Raw genomic sequence first — 19,016 nt, forward strand, 5'->3', positions numbered from 1 at the left:
TGGTGTTAGTGATGTAATGTATGTACTGGTTGATGTTTATAGGGTAGATGATACACGGATGACTGGCTTATTTTCAGTTTGCCTGCTTTGACATAAGTATGAGTCGTAAGCTTTTAATACATGAAAAAGTAAAAACAAGAATGGTAATACTTTTCTTGGCTATCCCAGTTACCATGCACACCATCTAGATGTGTTTTTTCATACAGTTCTCTTTCAGTGTTTAGTTACTCTGCTCCTTTTTTTTTTTCTTTTTTTTTTTGGGGGGGGGGGGGGGGGGGGGGCTGTGCCATGTGTCCACCCAACATAGTACACTAACCACATCTATAGAGATATCTGTGGAGATATTTAGGTGTCTACTGGATCCTTTTTTTATTTTATTTGTTCTGCTTTCTTTTTTGGGGGAAGTTGACGTGTGGCTAGGGATAAGAAGTGCTACTGTTTTAATATTTGAACTAAGAGTGATTTCAGTTTTCTTTGATTTAGGTACCCTTTATCCAGTTGAGATGAAAGCACACTAAAAGTTAATGTAAGTCTTAAAGTGAATTTGCATTTATTTTTGCCTTTTATAAGCTTCACAGAAATTGTCTGTGAAATTTCAGGGGTTGTTAGATGATTGAGAATCCCTGAAATATCAAAATTTGTGTGCAGAGGGAATAGTCTGAAAGCAGTTCTAAGACTCTGTCAGTAGATGGTGCAGTTAGTAAAAATATACTGTGGAGACCTTAGCATGCATGAACAAATTTTGGGATTTGTGACTTCTAACAAGGTCTTTGGCTCATGAGGCACATTAACTAGTTGGTTTGATTTAGTATTTTCTTCTGTTACAGCAAATGTTGCAACCTAGTAATTTCAATATAGATTTTAGAGGAAACTATAACAGCTACAGTACTCAAAGCAGTGAGTTTGGAAGTAATTTTGCACTTATTCTGCTCAATAGTTGAATATGCTGTTAGGCAAAATCTTCACTACCCTATGTAGTGCAGACTAATACTATGACAGACCTCGTCTTTCATGCTTGGACAAAACATTTTTGAGCTTTCTAAGGTTGCCTGCAGCTGGACCTTTTTGAGACAGCAATATGCTGCAGCTTGGTTGTCTCTTAAATTGGAGGTTCCCATATTGTAAAGATTTAATAGACTATGGTTAATTTGAATGTTTTCTGACAAATGTTATGTTCCTTGGAGATACTGGGAAAAATTGTTATAAAAATATTCTTCGGCATGGCCAAATTGATAAGCTACAAATTTTAAATGCAGCTTCTAGAGGCTATGCTTGGAAATGCTTGGTGTGAAGGATCAGTTTCTGCAATGTATTTCAAAAATATTAGGGGGCACTATGAAGAGCTAAAACTCTTTCAGTATTCCAGAATCTGAGCTTGTCATTAATGGTAATGAACATTATTAAATTGAAGTTGGAAGGATTCTCTTTAAAGTTTTAAGTTGAAAGAAGTAAAGGAAGAATGTATACCTCTGAGTCTGTATAAAACTGGCAGTGTAGTTCCTGGGTATGAATTGATCGTTTATTCAAACAGGTATGTACTTAGATTAATGACTTTGTGATAACACAATTTAAAAAAAATCACATTATTTCAGAAATTCAAAGAAATGTTTTATCATGACCTGCATCAGTTCTTTAGCTTGTGAAGCGTGCTATTGGCCATGGAGCAATCAAAGTAAAATCTATTTTTCGGTTCTTGAGCACAATCTAAAAATTATAGAGATGGGATCGATAGCTGTCCCACTACTGTGGTTTTGTTTGTTTGAATTCTCTGTGGGTAGTGTTGGCTATATATTTTGGAAGGGCTGCAGACCAGATGAGAAGAAATTGGGAATAGTAGGAGGTAAAATGAGGGGAATTTTTTTAAGTTTGGCTAAAAGAACATGTGCAATTGTCCTGATAGGTTGCTTATTTTGCTCAACACTGAGGCCAGTACTTTCAAAAGCAATTAGACTAGTTGCATGTGTAAGTTTTGTGCACCAAGGCACCTCTATTGCACTCTGCTCTCTAGAAATGCTCAGTTACTGCTTTGCCTTTCAAAAGCAATCTGTTCTTTTAAGATGCTGCTAACTGAACACCCAAAAATTAAGCCATTCAATATCACTAGTAGAATATGGTGAATTAGGCCAAGTTTGAGAAGTAAACTGTATTCATAATTTTGTCACAAAGTGGATAGGAGTATAGTACTTATAAAACTGCTGATCCCTGTCTTATTTTTTAGAAAGTTGAGCTACTTTAGAAGAGTCATCCCACTTTTTGATCCACTTACACTGCTAGAAGTTCAAACCAGAAAACTTTTCACACTTCCTCTGCATGGCATTCTCATACACAGCTCTCCAGTTAATAAATGCTGTGTTTAAAGTCCAAGCAGTGCACCAAGTTCTGCTGTCATTTTCTATTTGCGAACTAATCTTGCTGCTAGGTTTCTTGGCCTCTGCTGCCTGTTGAGAGCACTGCCTGCACCCCAAGCCTATCAGCAAATTAAGATATCCCAAGACTTCCCTGACAGTAGTTTACAAGCTGCTAAGTAAAGCTTGCATCTGTATGCTGACACTCTGAATCATGGCATGCAATATCTAAAATGACAGATGAATTGCCTGTTTCCCCATGAAATGTTAGCTCCTCTCATCTTACTCTGGGATTGTAAACTTTGCCTTTCACTGTAGGTGGCATTTGCTTGATGTTCTGACGCTGCGGGTAATTCACGGGTGCTCTTTTTGTCAGCAGGTTAGGAACTTGATGTTGTTGGAGAACTTGGGACTTTTAAACAAAAACATGTTACTTCTTTTGCTAATGTTGCTTCTGTCATTATTCCAAAGGTGGCAAGAGACCATACATTCTTAATCTTCAGTCTTCTCAGCTCTCCACAAGAAGTAGATGTGCTGTTAATATCACACAGCTCCTTTAATTAGATAATTAGCAGTGGAATGACAATGCTAAGAAATCAGAAGTGGAAAAAAATAATAGACTTGCCAGGCCTTAACGGTCCATCAGTTACTACAGTAATCTTTGTCGCATTCCTTTATGATCTAAAATCCTCAGTGGTATTGTCATGTCTATAATTCTATTCCTATCAATGAAGCTGCACAGCCTAATAGATCTGTCCCAGGTAAGTAGTTTTCACTCTGCAGAACATAGATGCTTTGCCTACTCAATGGTCCGTTGTCAGCTGTTAAGTACTGATGATGGTTTTCTCTGAACAGCCTTTTAGCAAACAGCTTATTTCAGTTAGCTTGCATAGTGCAACTGTAATGTCATAGGGTGAGGGGGTTTTTGGTTGCTGGTTGGAGTTCTTGATTATTTTTACTTTCAAAAAAATGCTTTTCAGTATTCAGTATCAGTTCAAGAAATAGTGGTATCTATGCAAGTGTATTGGGTCAAAAAAATGTCTTTACTCAATGTGGCTTTTAAAGGAATTTGTGCACAAACTGTGACTTGCCATTAGCAGTTAATCCTTCTATTTAACAAACACATTTATTGATCATCCAGTGTGTTTTGCCGGTTGGGAAAGGCTTTGAAGATGCATTGTTTCAGAGTTCCAGTTTGGTGTTTCTTTTTTGTTTTTTTTTTTTTTTTTTTTTTTTAAGCTTTTTTTTTCTTCCTAAGGAGAGAAACAGTAAAATATAGGATTTGCTTTTATGAAGTGCATTCTTTGACTTTTTCCACAGTCTGCTGTTACTAAGATGATTAATTGCTCAGGCTAGAAGATAGGATTCTTCAGAGAGCCTTCTTTATCTGATAGAGGCTAAATTCACTGGGGGTGAGGAGAGGAAAAGATATTGGTTTTGGCTTACAAAATGTTTTGTATGTTTTAGAAGTAACATTTTAAAAAAAAACCTCCCAACATTTCTGAGAGAAGAGAGGCATGAGAGAAAAAGAAAGGAAGCTCTGGTACTGGTACTGTGCAGTTTATTATTACTGTGCAGAATAATTTCAAATGAACTTTAAAAGTGCTCAGTTACAGGAGCAATGTGTTGTTTCCACAAACATGTGTAAAGTAGCTTGGCTAGTTTGTAGCTTCAAAGACAAGCTAAACCAAAAGGTGGAATTAATTCCTATTTCTTTAGGAGCTATTAGACTGAGCTGCCTGGCAATGGGAAGAGTTAATTCAATGTGTGTTTACAGGAGACCTAGTTATACTTTTATAGCAGTGCATTCATCTGCAAACTAAACTTCTGGACCCCCTGCATGACACCTTGTGCAAATTCATTCACTGTTGTGTGAAGTAGCGTCTTCAGGAACATCATTTCCCAGGAAAGCCATTGGGGTTTGTCTTACTGGGGAAGCATACTCAATGTCACCTTTCTAGAGGAAAGGTTGGACTGTTGTCCTGTGGACCCAGCTGGCTCCTCAGAGTTCTCTGAGAATGGGGTCACCTCTGTGGGGATGTTCACTGGATACCTCAGGGGACTTGCTGAATGGTGGCCGGAGCCCGAAGGAGGAACCAAGGTTTAAGGCCACTCGGGTCCCAGAGCTCTGAGTGGATTTCCACAGATAGTACTTAAAGTGAATGAAGGACCTTGCTGATCCTAGTGAGAGGTACGTATAGTCTTGGGAAAGCAAATGCAGACAAACCTGTTTGCACTTGCTGTGTTCTATTCCAAGCTTAGATGCTGTCGGGACCTCGGATAACAAGTGCCATTTGTTGAGGATTTGCTCTGTCTGGGGATGTGTGGACAGCAAAATCTCTCAAAGAACATAATGACCTGTATGACAGTAGTGATAAGTAAAGGATTAAAGTGAATTCTGACTTGCTTTATGGCTTAAAGACATACAAAAGTCTTTATCTTACCCTCTGTTCTTCAGGGACGACCTGCATGGATCCCCTGATTTTACCTCTCCATATTTCTGCAGTGAGTGTTGAACAGACAGGCTGGACTGGCATAGGCTGAGTTTCAGCAGGTGGTTCTTCTGTAACACAAAATGAGGAGGGATCCATCCTCTTTAGCAGTCAAGAGAATGCCTCTTTCACGGTGCTGACAAAATTGGGTTCATGTGCAGGACCCCATCTCTGTAGGAATGTTCCCGATGGTTTGATTCTTCTCCAAAACCGGCCCCGCTTTCCATTTGTGCTGCGATGAACGGTGTGACAGCTATATGCTACTGAAGAAAGCTATGGTGGCTTAATGTGTACTCTAAGCTCATGTGAACCAAGCCTCTTACATGGTTGCATGTAGCAGTGTTAGAACTGATCTCAATCCAGGTGGCTTTGCTGGCTGTAGAGTTTTTAACTGGGATGAGAAAAAATTAAGGAAAATCTTGTAAGGAGAGGAAACCTTTTCCTTCTGCCTCTTTTACTTGGTGCCTTTCCCTACCAGCTTTATGAGAGAAAACTTTTAGCCTTCAGGCCTGTATATGTTACAAAAATCTTTGCATTCTATATATAGTAGACTGTTTCTTATAAATGAAAAATGAAAAGACTTTGGGGTCTAGTGTAAATAGATTTTCTGGTTTTCCTTGAGAATTTTCATTTCTACAAAAATAAAGCAAGGTTTGTGCATAGATGTCTGTGTTTTAACAGAACTTTTAATATTTTTATACCCAGATAGCTACCCTGGTTGCCTTATTACCATCCCAAGCTGCTCCTCCCACTCTAGATAAAAGCTAAGAGGAGACTGGAGTGACTGAAGTGTCCTTAGTGGTCAGACTGCACCTCTTAATCATCTCATAAAGGCAAATTCTGTTTTTCAAGGACTAGGTAGAGAAAAAAAAAAAACCAAAAAAACAACCAACCCAAAAAAAAACCAAACCAGCACTGGAGGGGGAAAAAATTGGGGGCTATTTTGGAATGAAAAATACCTCTCATCTCTAGAAGCTCTCTTGTTCAGCCTTCAGAAATGCAAGCATCAGTCTTGTCCCAGAATTACAATATCAAGCCCCTGTTTCTGTTGGGGCTTTCCTGCCTCCTCTTGGTATCACTTACATGGTATAACTAAATTCTGAATTGTGTGAAATGATTACTCATAATAAGTAGGTTGAATTAGCCATACATACTGCTTTTAGGTATAAATAATCTGGCTTTGGGACAGAATAGATGATCTCTGGAAACATTTCTGGCACTTTGATTCTGTTATGGGCATGATGAGACAGTTACAAGTTTTTGTTTACCCATTGTGGCTGACAAGTTTTCCCTTTGAAAAAAATGAAAGCTTGTTTTTGACAACAGTTACTTCTGCCCTAAACTTCCTTGCTCCTGCTATGTTACCTTGTCCGTGGAAGATGAAAGACACTTTTGCTGTGTGCTGTAACTGGCTGAGGGATGATTTGCAGAAAAAAAATAAGAATTCAGTGGGAAAGATGGAGGTGAAGATAATGTAAGGGCAATGTATATCTTTATCTGAAAAGGTCTTAAATATATTTTTTTTATATGCAGTACTGATGTGTTTACAATGATATCTATATAAAGATGCCATTTTTTGCCCCCATCTGACTACAATAAGGTAGGAGCTTTTGTAACTAAGCCACTTGTTAGTAATTACAGCACAGATTTATCAAACTAACAGTTATATCTAGGAGGAAAGAAACAGCGATAGCACAAAAGATGCTTCAATAACAAACTGTATAACAGAAAAGCTGAAATCCTCCATCAATTTTTTATTCAGGTTGAGCAGTTGGATCAAAGAAGTCAATGGCACGTTGTACACATGACAAAGTACAGGAGCATCACTGTCTGTGGAGCCCAGCTGGAAGGTAACATGATGGCACATTTCTTCCTGCCAGCAGTGTCTCCTTGTCAGCAGAATTGTCAACATTAATCCTCTTCTTCCAGGTTGCAAAGCAGCTGTGAGAATAGATGGTTGGACCCATTGTCATGGTGGTACAATACTGCTCAACTGAAGTTTTCCAGCGGCGAAGGCTCTGCATATTGTGATGGTTCTGAAAATAAGATTGTGCAAATATGTTTTGTGACATGTTAGCACTTTTAAACAGTACAGCAGCTTTTGTCCTGCTTACTTATAAATGGTGTCCACCACAGCTCTAGGTGGTGGCTGGAAGGATTCTTGTTGTTTGAGCTGTGAACAGTAATGCGGTGACATATACAGCAATGGCTCCTTCTAGGATGTTAGGAAAACTTGAGATTAGTCCATAAACAGTTTTATCAGATTTATTTTCATTATTTTCATTATAATTCATTACTGAGAGCATAATTGACTATGCTTAGAATTTGTCACATAATTTGGTATTGAGAGCAGCCCTGAGGAGAAAGACTTGAGGGTGTTGGTGGACAAGAAGATCAAAATGGCCCAACAATGTATGTGACAAGCAGGTCAAGGGGGGTGATTCTGCCCCTCTACTCTGCTCTTGTGAGACCCCACCCAGAGCACTGCATTTAGCTCTGGGGGACCCAACATAGGAAGGACCTGGACCTGTTGGAGCGAGTCCAGAGGAGGGCCACGAAGATGATCAGAGGGCTGGAGCACCTCTGCTGTGAAGACAGGCTGAGAGAGTTGGGGTTCTTCAGCCAGGAGAAGAGAAAGCTCTGGAGAGATCTTATAGCTGCCTCCCTGTACCTAAAGGGGGCCTGCAAGAAGGCTGGAGAGGTAGTATTTACAAGGGCATGTAGTGATAGGGCAAGGGGCAATGGCTTCAAACTGAAAGAGGGTAGATTTAGATGAGATATAAGGAAGAGATTCTTTACTGTGAGGGTGGTGAGACACTGGGACAGGTTTCCCAGAGAAGCTGTGGATGCCCCATCCCTGGAAGTGTTCAGGGCCAGGCTGGATGGTGCTTTGAGCAAAGTGGGTCTAGTGGAAGGTGTCCCTGCCCATGGCAGGTGGTTGGAACTAGGTGATCTTTAAGGTCCCTTCCAACCCAAACCATTCTATGTTTTTACGATTTATTTAAATATCTTGTTCTTTAAGATGCACAAAGATGTGCATGTGGTGGATGTTTCATGCAAACAAACTACCTCAAGACCTGTAAAATAGTGAGTTTCTGTTTTTGTTGTATTTTTTTTTTCAGTGGGATTTTTTTTTTTTTTTTTTTTTTTTTTTTTTTTGTTGAGTCTTTGGCACTGGAAAAAGTACTGGAGTACTGCTCAGATATATCTGGGACTTTTTTCCATTACAAAAGATACTCACTTTTGCTGGTTTTTTGTTTTTGTGTTTTTTTTTTTTTCTTAGTAATAGAGGACTTGATTTTCTTTCTTTCCCTCTCAGCAAATAATTTTAATTATTTATAAGCAATTTTAATATTTTTAATCTACAATCCCCACTAGATATTTCTTTAGCATCTTAAGCTGATGCTGAAAATAAATCATTTCATGATGGTAGAGACAAAAGTTTTGGGGTCCTTTGCCTCCCGTCTAGAGCTGTTTGAGGAAAATCACCTTTTTATTTGCTGGATTAGAAGGATTCTGAACTTGTAGTCTCGTTGCACTTGGAGGATTCATTGGCACTGTTGTAAAAATGAGTTAGGTGGTGCCTAGAGTGTATTCAGGAGTTTAACTGCATAATATTTTAATCTGTACTGAAGGCAGGAAAAGAAGAAAAGTTGGACTATTAGGTTTATAATGGGGTTTAGAACGTGTTAAGTTTTAATGAGTTATCTGGAGCATAAAAAGGAACAAGCACAGAATCAAAGTAAGGTTTGACAATTGTAGCAAAAAATAGGAGCGCTACTGCCTTATTTTTGATCCTAAAGAAGGATGGCAGGATGTTGTTTTGATGTTATTGGAAGTTGAAACAATGCAGTCCTTGATGGAAGATGTAGTAATGTCTGAGGAGCTAAATGCTGATCTTAAAGATGCTTGTGTTGGGAGAGATGAGCATGCATAAGCAAACGTGATGAAGGATATACCTGATATTATACTTGCAAAATAGCATGATGAAGAAGGTATTGGCCTTGACTACTTTGTGCTTACAGCATGCCATTAAGTGTATCTTTAAGACTTACATATTTTGTCTGCTTCAGTGGTTGAGCAAGATTTGTAACAATTTATAGTTAAGTAGTATTCATTATTATTTGAAAAGCACTGGGGGGTGGGGAATGTGTGAGAAGAGAAGCTATGGACTTGGAATTGATAAAGCACTTGTCTAATCAGCAATGCAGTTACACTAACTTTTCTGAGAAGACCTGATTTTTGCAGCAAAGTTTACCTACTTCGCAGATTACTCTTCTCTTTCACATACTAACAGGTCAAGAGAAAGGAGATAGTCAAGATACAGCATCAGGAATAAGAGAGTCGAGACATCTTGTCTAACTGTTTTTCCATGATGTCCCTCGACTGTGGCACTTACTCCCCACATAACTTAAAGAAGGCCAAACTGTGTGCAGCAAAGTCTCTCTTGACAGGAAACTTAATGGAGGTGATACACTGACAGGTAATGAATGTTAGTTTTGGCTGCAGTGTGCTTGAATAAGAACATCTTGACTTCCCCCCCCCCCCCCCCCCAATTTTGATCTTGTATGTGCTAATCTGTATGAGACACCTGTCAGAGTTCTGCCAGTCAGTTGACACAGTTAGACGTTGTTCTGTCTCTGCTTGAGAAATGTCTTTTTTTCTCTGTGCCCTATGAGAGCTTGAAAAGGAAACACTGATGACAAAAAGACTGAACTTGATAACTCATAAAGAGGCCATGCAGACAGAAATGGGTGCCTTTATACAGCCTTTAAACTTGTGCTTTGTTTCGGAAAAAAAGTTACTGCTTAAACTTGTTTGTTTGTTTTGTTTTTTTTGGGGGGTTTTGTTTTTGCTGTTTGCTTTTGCTTTTTTTAAAAATAAATGCAGTACAAAAAGTCTTGGGATTAATGATGAGTACTTCCAATTCTGGCAGTTTTTAAGAGAGTTCAGTGTAGAATTTAGACCTTACCTGTGACTATGTAGGTGGCTTTTCTCCTCAGATGGACACATCTGATGAGGGGCCTGCGAGCAGCATCATAACAAGTTCTTGATTCGTCACTTCTAATAGACCTGTTCTTAAATCTTGCAGGGTCATTTAAGGGACCTGAGGGTGCTCTTAGGTATCTTCCTGAAGGAGTTTGCTCTGAAACCAGGGCTAAAAACTTAAAAGAATATGTTTGGGGTTTTTTTGTTTGGTATTTCCACCCCCCCCAATCCCCCCACCCCCGCCTCCATCTGCTAACAGGCTGGTGAACCTTGATCTTTCCAAGCTTTATTCTCTAGAGTTTTGGCAAGCTTCCTTACTTCAAGCTTCATTGCGACTGCACATCCAATGAACAAAAAAGTGCTACTTGACCAGTCACGAATAAACAATATAGTCCACTTGGCCATGAATAAATATTTCACAGAAAGATCTGTGTGAATAAAGATACGAAAAGATATAAAGATTAAACCATTGTTTAAATAGTTTCCAATGAGATGTGAAAAGAAATCATGAGCAGTGCTATCACTGAAGAGAGACTGAACCGGCTCTGTTCAATTATTGGTTAAAGATTGTTTTTGTTCATGTCCTGATATTTGTTTCAGTAATGTTCTGTCCCTGTAAATGTATTTGCTTGCCATCCTGTAGAAAGCAGCTTAAATCGTGTGCAGAGAGGTGCAGTCCAAGACTCCTGATGGAGCACTTAAGGATTGCAGAGATTTGTATTCTGAATAAGGAGATCCTCATTTGTATGTATAGACTAATATCATGGTACACTTGGCTACTGCAGAGATTATCAGTGTTGGTTGGGTTGTTTGTTTCGGGTTTTTTGTGTTGTTGTTTTGTTTTGATGGGTCCAGTGATAGAAATAAAAGTTGTATTTAAGCAAGCATTGCAGTATTTGATTCAGGAATAGAAATGTGGTAGTTCATTGCTAGCCCTGGTGTGTAGCTGTGATTAGTAGTAGGTAGGGTGTTGTCATTTGATGCTGCCCATAGAAAATATGTTGTAATGAAGTTTGTGGTAATAGCAGAAAACCACACATCTCTTACACCAGGTTCAAGAGCAGCTACAGTTTGTCCTCTTTTTTCTATTAGGATGTTGTCTTTGGTGCAGACACTGCAGAATGAAAAGCTGCTTTGGACCCTTTCCAGAAAGTTATTGAAATCAGTCTTCAGTAACTGTATTGGCTTTTACTGTGTACCAAGGTCACTGAGCTGCATGAGCACACAGCCCTGTTAAAAACAGGATTTGAGTATTTTAAAAGGTGTCTTTTTACAGTTTGAATAAATAAGCAGAAGCCTTATAAAAATATGCTATAGGTATAGTATTTGCTACTTGTGTCCTGATCTACCTGTTTTTTTTCTCTCCAGCTGTGGTCCTGCTGATCAGTTTTGATATCAGTAGCAGCCTTCCAACATTTGTCACATCAAAGCTCTGAAGAGAAGGAAGACGGCAGTTGCCCCACAGTTTTTGGACTGATAATTAAAAATACAAGTGTCTATCTTTTGGGCGGGCTGGTGTTTTGTCTTTTTATTCAAAGGAGGTGGTAGTTTTGGATAAAGGTGATTGTTACTTTCCTGGTGAAGTGTTATTCTTACCAGAAACAAAATCAGTATGTAAAAAATGGACTCCTCTCTGTCTAAAGCTTTGTGATAGCTGTGTGTTGTGCTGAGCTTTTTCAGCTCTTGAGTAAACTGGAATTTCTGGGTTAAAAAGGAGGTTCAGGTGCCAAAGTGGCTTTTACTATGCCCACTGCAGTATTCTCTCCACCATAGTGTTAGGCTTGGACTTAAGTTAATCTTCTACCTGCATCAGATCAGTCACCTGAACAAGGTGAGTGTTAGGACACTAATATAAGAAATGTTTGGAGGTAGATCTCTTTGTTCTCTCAAAGCATTTTACTTCATGCTCACAGTGATGTGCACATTCAGTAACTGAGCCTGGGTGGAGGCAGGAATGAAGAAGCAGAATTAGTTGCCTCGTGGCTGGTTTTGTTTCATGTTTTAGGAGTAGGTCTTGGATGTCTAGAACAGTAGTGTCAGGATCGCTTGCTGAATCTCAAGCCTATAGGAAAAGCAATTCTTGCAGAGTGCTTTAGGCTTTTCACTGGGATCAGGTACTTACACTACATATGTGTAACAGAGAAGGACAAAGCTCTATAGGAAATGGCTTATAACTAAAATTGGCTAGGATTAAAAAAAAAATAAAAATCATTGTGTGAATGCCTGGAAGGGACTGCAGCCTATGGAGAATGTATGGCTTGCAACTGAATTTCTCATGACCAAAGGCCAAATATTTACTTTTTCAGTTGGCCTTTTGTTTTTTCATGCTTTTATTGAATATTGCTAAGGACAGATTAGCTGGCCAAAGCAGCTTCAAAGCTGTAGTTATCCCTTATCAAGGGTGAAGACATTCAGCCATTATTGTAGGATTTATGTGAACTATATCTGAGTATGTGCAGTTTGTTTTATGCCTAGAAATCCATAGAGCTGACCCCTGCCTTCCTCGCAGTATCTTTTTGTAAGGGAAATTTTTTCAGATGTACTCAGCTGACTGGGTGCCTTCAACACAACAGACTTATTAACCACTAAGCCAGCATAAAAATTGTAAGTGCAGCTGCTGCAGAAATGGACAGTGAGGAAACACGAAAACTGTGCCTGAAGACAGAAGAATAAATAACAATATGGTGGTAATTACCTCCTGTAGGTCTTGCATCGTGGTAGTCATCAGAAACTTATTTGCTCTGTCTGTCTTTCCCTCTGTCAGTGATGAGTTTCCTTCGTGCCTCCATACTGCCTGCAACCTTTTAGAGAAGTTCTGAGGATTGTAGCTGAAATGTTAAGAGTAATTTGAGAAAACATTGCTGTAAATTCCTGTGGAAAGAAATACATTTATTAATTAGCTTAGTTGAGTTCTGGCCAAATATATCTTCTTCTGTATGTAAATAACTGGATGAACAGATAAACAGTTGGGTAATTTCTCTTTACCTTTCTCCAGATAGGACAAAAGGTAACAAGCTGAAATGGCTAAGGAATTGGAAAACTGTTGCTCCAGCATTTACTTTTTTTTGCCATGGTCAAATACCTCACGCTCTGCGTAAACTGCTGAACACTTGCTTCTTGTGCCTGACCTTGTCAGGCTGAGCAGCCCTCCTAGAGAAAGGTCAGGTTTTTGAGGCAATGGTAGGTTGTTGCTGGCATGAGTCAGGGTGGGATGAAGTCCTAATGCCTGTACCTTCAGTGTCAGCTGGCATTCTCTGTAGATGTTCAAGGAGTGGGAGATCAGCAGTTCCAAATCAGACCGATGCGCACTGTGGCATATTGGCCTCTTGGGTTTGGCAAATGACATGCCTTGTGTCTGAAGTTTGGGTTCTGACTTAGGATTAGTGGAGTCTTGCAAAAATTCAGCCTAGAGAGTTTTATAAGACTTATACAACTGAATATATATTGTAAGCAAAAATAAGAAATCAGAAATCAAAGTTTTGGAATTGAGTGAATCATAGGAATTATGGTAAGCTCAAATGACTAAGCAAAGCTATTGAATTTGATGCTCCATCAAGATGTAAGAGTGTATTCGGTGTGATTGTGACTCAGCACTTGTGGGTGAGTCATGCCTCATCACTGGGACCTCAGTGCTGTTGGTTTTCTGGCTGAAGAAGAAAAGAGGAGGTGGGAAGAGATTTAAACCTACAGAGAAAGTTTAAACTTTGTGAATACGAAAGAGCGGGGGAAGTTTTATACCCACTTATATATTTTTCTTGACTCTTTATTTTTAACTTTTGAATATGGGATTTTCAGTGGAATAAGACAACTTTTCACAGAAACTTAATTTATAGTGGAGGTTTTCGTATTTTATTTTGCAGAAAATTAATTTGTGACTATATTTGAACTGTTAAAAGAAACCTTTAAAGAAATGCAGTTTTCTTTGTCTGTGGCTGTCTTTCACACACACGAGTTTAAAATACTTCCCACCAATAACTCGGTTGTGGAAAGACAATAATAATGGAGTGGGATTGAAATCAGTAAGTGCAAAGAGGAGAATAAAGGTCTGAGGATATACAAACATTTAATGAAATATGTGTAGTAGAAACTGCAAAACAAGAGGGTCTTGCCAGCAGTGACAATATTCTGAGGAGGTGAGGCAAGCAAGGGAAATGAGAGGTCAGAAGCAGTGTGAAATCCCACCTTAACTCCGATGTGTCTACGTGTTCATCATGGAACAGGGCAGTAATGGAATGAAGGTGTCATGGTATGGGTCCTAATGCTGTATCCAGCCAGAGTGAGGGTCCCTTGCCTTCAGGCATAGCAATGGTAGCGATGATAGTGTTAATCTTTTTGTGAAGCTTCAGGCTTCTTAGTAGAGATGGGTTTGCTTGGGAGGCTGACTGGTGTGTGTTGGTGTGTTAACCTGTTGTACCAGATCTGGGGATCAGAAGGGAAGGTCCTTTTTCCTTACCTGTTCTATTTGCCAAGTCTGGCAGAGTCCATGGGGAAGTTTGGTTTGTGTTGTAATGTACAGCATGGTTAGCTGCTTGGGAGCACCTGGGGAGCCCAAGTAATGAGTCCTTTACAGTCCCGTGGGGCTTAGGTATTGGCAATGCTAAGGATTTTTCTTCTTCTTGCTGTGTCAAATTGCGGTTGTGTCTTTGGCCCTTGTATTGCAAGTTTCAAGTACATCGCAAGGTTTGAGAAAATTCTTTGTGGCTGTTCTGTGCAAGGCTGTGTAGTGTAGGCAAGCAACCTGCTGGACTGTGTGGCTGTTGCACCCTATTATCTGAATAAAGTGGTTAGATGTCATAACCCGTTCCCGTCCATGTATATGGTATTAGCTATATGTACAGATTCAGCCTAAAATAAAGAAATTCCAGAAGCAGCATCAGTTAAAAAAAGTTGTGAAATCTGCGGGGTTTTTCTAAGTGCAGCTCTGTAGACCATTTACTGCTTGTTATGTGTTGTAAAATACTTGCAGTGTCAGTGTACACAGTCCTTTTTTTAAAATCACAGAACATGATAAAATCACTGAATGTGGCAAAGACACTGTCATATGTGCTCATTGCTTATTTTGATCTCGAGACTCTGAGTTTGGTTTTCAAATGTAAGTGCCTCCATAGGATTTGGGAATCTGTGATGGGAACGTGGTTTGGTACGTTAGGTACAAAGGCACTCAAGTGTCCCTACTGTAAGCTGTGGAGGAAGCTTTGACTGTCTGACAATGATACATTGAGGAACATAAAAAAGGAGGTGATTAGAGATAGACAAGGTCTGTGAAATAGGTCTGGAGGATTTAATAAATGAAGACAGTAATTTTAAAGGAATGTGTCATTCTTTTCTTACACTTTTCAGTACTATGGGGACTTATTGCTGGCATTTGATTTTTGTTTAGAATTACATAATATTTCTAATGGTTATGCATTTATTGCATATAGCTGATACTCTTGTAGATCATTAGGTAATGGTGTTTAAGTGGTGACTGAACTAATGTGGAGCTAGGCTTAGTCTGGTGAAATAGATACATGGCAAAGCCCAAAAAAACAGATTCAAAACCTTTTATTTCAAAAAGCCCATAATGAGTTTTATGCAAATTATAAAGAAGGATATCTTGGTAAAGCAGGAAGAAATTAATACTTCCTTTCATCCTTGTTTCGTCACAGCACATGAATCTGGTGATGCCTCTGGCATAAGAGCATCTGTGTGCCAGTGTGAGCCCATCTCCTTCTACCTCTTTGGAACATGCTGGTGTCATACTTTCAGATGAGATCATGTAATGTAGGCCTGGAGGTTCTACTTCAAAATTTTATCTAAGGTTTTAGAATTTAAGAGCTATTGAAAGCAACTTTCAATTTCTATACTTGTAGTGAAAAATAAGTTGCAAAGTAATAATTTAGTAGGTTCCTTCATTTGACTCCCCACGAATCATGATTACAAGCAGCTCAATTTCATACACTACAGGGTGCTGAGTATCTGGAGTATTTTATGAGGTGACCAGAGAAAATAGTTCTGTGTCTCATTGGTGTTTGGAGGTTTCAGGCTTTGGCTTTTTTTCCACATTAGAACAAAACTGGACTGTTTTGATGATACTGCACAACAAAATTGCACAGAAGTTGTGCATTTTCAGTTCAGAAAGGCCAAGATTTTAATTTCAGCTACTTTAGCTGGAAACTGATCCCACTGCATCTTGGATATCTTCCCGGTGAAAACTTTGACCTGTTTCACTGGAAACGTTGTAATTAGCTCTCATTCCAGCCTCAGAGTCTTTTAAAATGAGAACAAAGCAGCAAACTGCTAGCAAATCTGAGCCAATAAAGACACAGTGTGCAAAGGATTAGACCCAAGGTCGCTAAGGAGCAAGACTGTAATCAGGGCTTTAAGACCACAACCAGCTTAGACTAGAAGTCCTGTTGGTTTGACCAAGGCATTTGTCAGTTCTTCTCAGTTGCTTGTCTAGGAACACCCCCAAACTAAAACCACTGAGATATTAGTAACTGGATACTTTTCCATTTATACTATTCTGCATGACATTATACTATTTCTGCTGACCTGAAGCCAGTGTAAAAATATTTCCACAGCTGGTTTGCTTAATGTGGTTTTATTCAGGTTTCAATGGGATGGAAGCTATTGCAGTATTAGATACAAAGCATTACAAAATAAAAATGAAATGGTGAGTTTTCTTGTCAGATAATGGCTTTGTTCTTCCAAGAGGCACCAGCCTCAAAAATAACCTTTTCAATGTCTTTGTCTCTGTTTGCAAAACAATGACTGCTTCTTTAGTAAGGAGTTTCTGTTACTGTTTGGGAGGCAGATGTTAGGAGTAAGGTGAGGCTGTATTTGTCCCCTCAGCCCCTTACCTTTAATCAAATATTTACTCTTTTATTAGTGTGAGCTTTCAAGTATTCTACATTTGAAAGAAATAAGAAGAGCATGGGTGATACTTGATAAAAGCACAGTTTGGGGTTTTTTTTGTCTGCATTCTCCTGGTTTGTTGTCTTCACCTCTCTGCTGAGGTTGCCCTTATAAGACTAAGATTGAAGGCAAGAGATGCCATTTAGACTGCAGACATTTCTGTTTGAAACTCTTTTCTCTATGTAAGCAGGAGTAGATATGCTGGAAAAGAGGGACTGTTTTTCCAATATTTTTTTTTAGGATGGAGAAGCTTTTTGATTGGGAAGAGGCCATATAGGTGCTAATATTCCCTTTCCACCATTTGCCAGCTGAACCAGTCTAGCTATGCACTTCTGCAGTGCCTGAACTGGTGGTGTTTGGAGGCTCTAGGAATACCTCTGTTTTTTATTATATGCTGTTATATAAATGATACGCTGTGAATGAGCTTTCTTATGCCATTATTCATTTTTTCCTGGAGATCTTGCAGCATTATTTTTTGTGGTGTCCTCCCTCACATTACTGCAGCAATAAATGGATGTAAAAGACAAGTGTATGTTATTTGTCTATGTCCCATATATAGCATGTTAGGGTGCCACTGTTCTCTTTGCTTCTGAGAAGTGGTGATGATATAGTAAAGGTGGAAGTTGTTGCCATCAAATGCAATACAGTCCAGTTATGTGAAGATCTTTGTCACTTTAATTTTCTGTGTTCTTTGCTCGTAAAGAGATACTGGAAACTTTTTCTTTGCTCTTGAAATATTAATGTCCATAGTTGTTACTTTATATTGTATATGTACCCAGGCAGTTAGTGTTGCTTTTCATTGTTACTAGCCACTAAAAGAAAGGGTCCAAAGTATTCATGGAAGCCTTTTGTACTCCTGACTTTGAAGAGTACTTTTGTTTGTGTCTGCAGTTAAACCTGTGCATGTAATCATGTAACCATGCTTTTAATTGATTCTCACTCCTTGCTACACACACCCCCACCCCACCCCCACCCCCCAGTTTGTAGTCAGCATAATTAATAGCTTTTTTGCATGGAAATTGAATTCACTTTATTGTTCATACGTGTTGGATTTAGCATGGCATGCTACATACCAATAGTCAACAATAAAGTGCAATGCTATTCACAAGTATTTCTGTAGCTGTTCTACAGTCTTTGATAGGGACACATTAAATAGGTTTTGTTGATCTTGGTTTAGGCCTTGAGACATGAGGTATAAAGCAGGAAAACTGAGACATGATGGCAGAGACTGACCAAATGAGAATGATCTTGCCTTCTTTTTTTTTTATTTTTTTTTTTATTTTTTTCCCCGCAACTCCTTTTCTGATACCTCACTTCAAAAGAACATCACTTTCAAATTAACATTGCTCATGTCATCAGTTTTTCTCAATAATAGTTGCATGTTTGCTGTTTAAATAGTTTCAAACCCACTTATTTCTTTTCCATGAGCACTTTGCAATAATGCCTATCTCTTCCTGTAAGGATCTTTAGCTATTGAAATACAGGTATTAGTTTTTAACTGGTTTTAAGGTTGGTGTGTGGAACTGGGAGATAACAGGTTACTTGCAGGTATAAAGGTGGAAGGCCTGGGATTTCAAAGCATTTTAAGACTTGCCTTCAATTAGTGTTAATTCAATAGTTGGTGCATTCTGCTTAGGTATGGGCAGGGTGTTCTTTTCCCTCTGTGTTTGCTTGTATATGCATGGAAATTGGTGACTCCTTCCTTACACTCTGCCTATCAAATTTGCAAGGTCAGAAGAGTAAGGTGTCCACTGGGACTCAAGATCTCGCCTGGTTACCTTGGTGCCTTATCAGTAAAGAAGGGTGGTGTCCCTGGCCATGGGGATGTAGGGCAGAAGCAGACTTATCACCAGGGAAGCTTTGTTTCCCAGTGTAGTGGGGTCTGTTGGAGCTGGGGCCTCATTTATGTAATTGTTTAAACAGAATTATTGCTGCATGGGTACTTATGGAATATTAAGCAGTTGTACTGCAAAAGCCTTGTCTATATAAAAGAACAGTTTCCTGAAACTGTACAGTAGTTCTTTATACTATTCTAAATATTGATCAGTTTATAATCAGCAAGAGAAGTTGATCAGCTTGCACCAAAACTGGAGGGTGATATTGGTGCCCTCAATAGAAATAAATTATTTTTCTCATTTATTATTTGTTGTAAAATAAACCCTCAAAGCTCAATATTTGGAAAGCATTTTATCTATATGTATGTATCAAATCAAATTAACTCCTTGTTTCAGATTATTTGCTTGGGTTTTGTTCTGAGGTTTTGATAAGTTACCTTTGTTACCAAGATCAGCTT

The 19,016-nt window shown here is 38.9% G+C and overlaps 1 long non-coding RNA gene across 3 annotated transcripts in view; it reads left to right on the forward strand.

Annotated features, from left to right (window-relative positions):
• The window catches only part of LOC121085518, a 48,623-nt gene that overhangs the window by 20,891 nt on the left and 8,716 nt on the right, over positions 1–19,016 (forward strand). The window contains exons 3-5 of one of the 3 annotated variants that reach the window (XR_005827094.1): positions 6,600–6,687; positions 6,767–6,870; positions 9,135–9,320. This is a non-coding gene — a long non-coding RNA (uncharacterized LOC121085518). Of the gene's footprint in view, positions 1–6,599; positions 6,688–6,766; positions 6,871–9,134; positions 9,321–11,194; positions 11,331–19,016 lie in introns of those variants that run through there. The other 2 variants (XR_005827093.1, XR_005827092.1) reach the window with 2 other exon arrangements.

This window comes from Falco naumanni, chromosome 3 (genome assembly GCF_017639655.2).
Source record: "Falco naumanni isolate bFalNau1 chromosome 3, bFalNau1.pat, whole genome shotgun sequence".
Classification (NCBI taxonomy): domain Eukaryota; kingdom Metazoa; phylum Chordata; class Aves; order Falconiformes; family Falconidae; genus Falco; species Falco naumanni.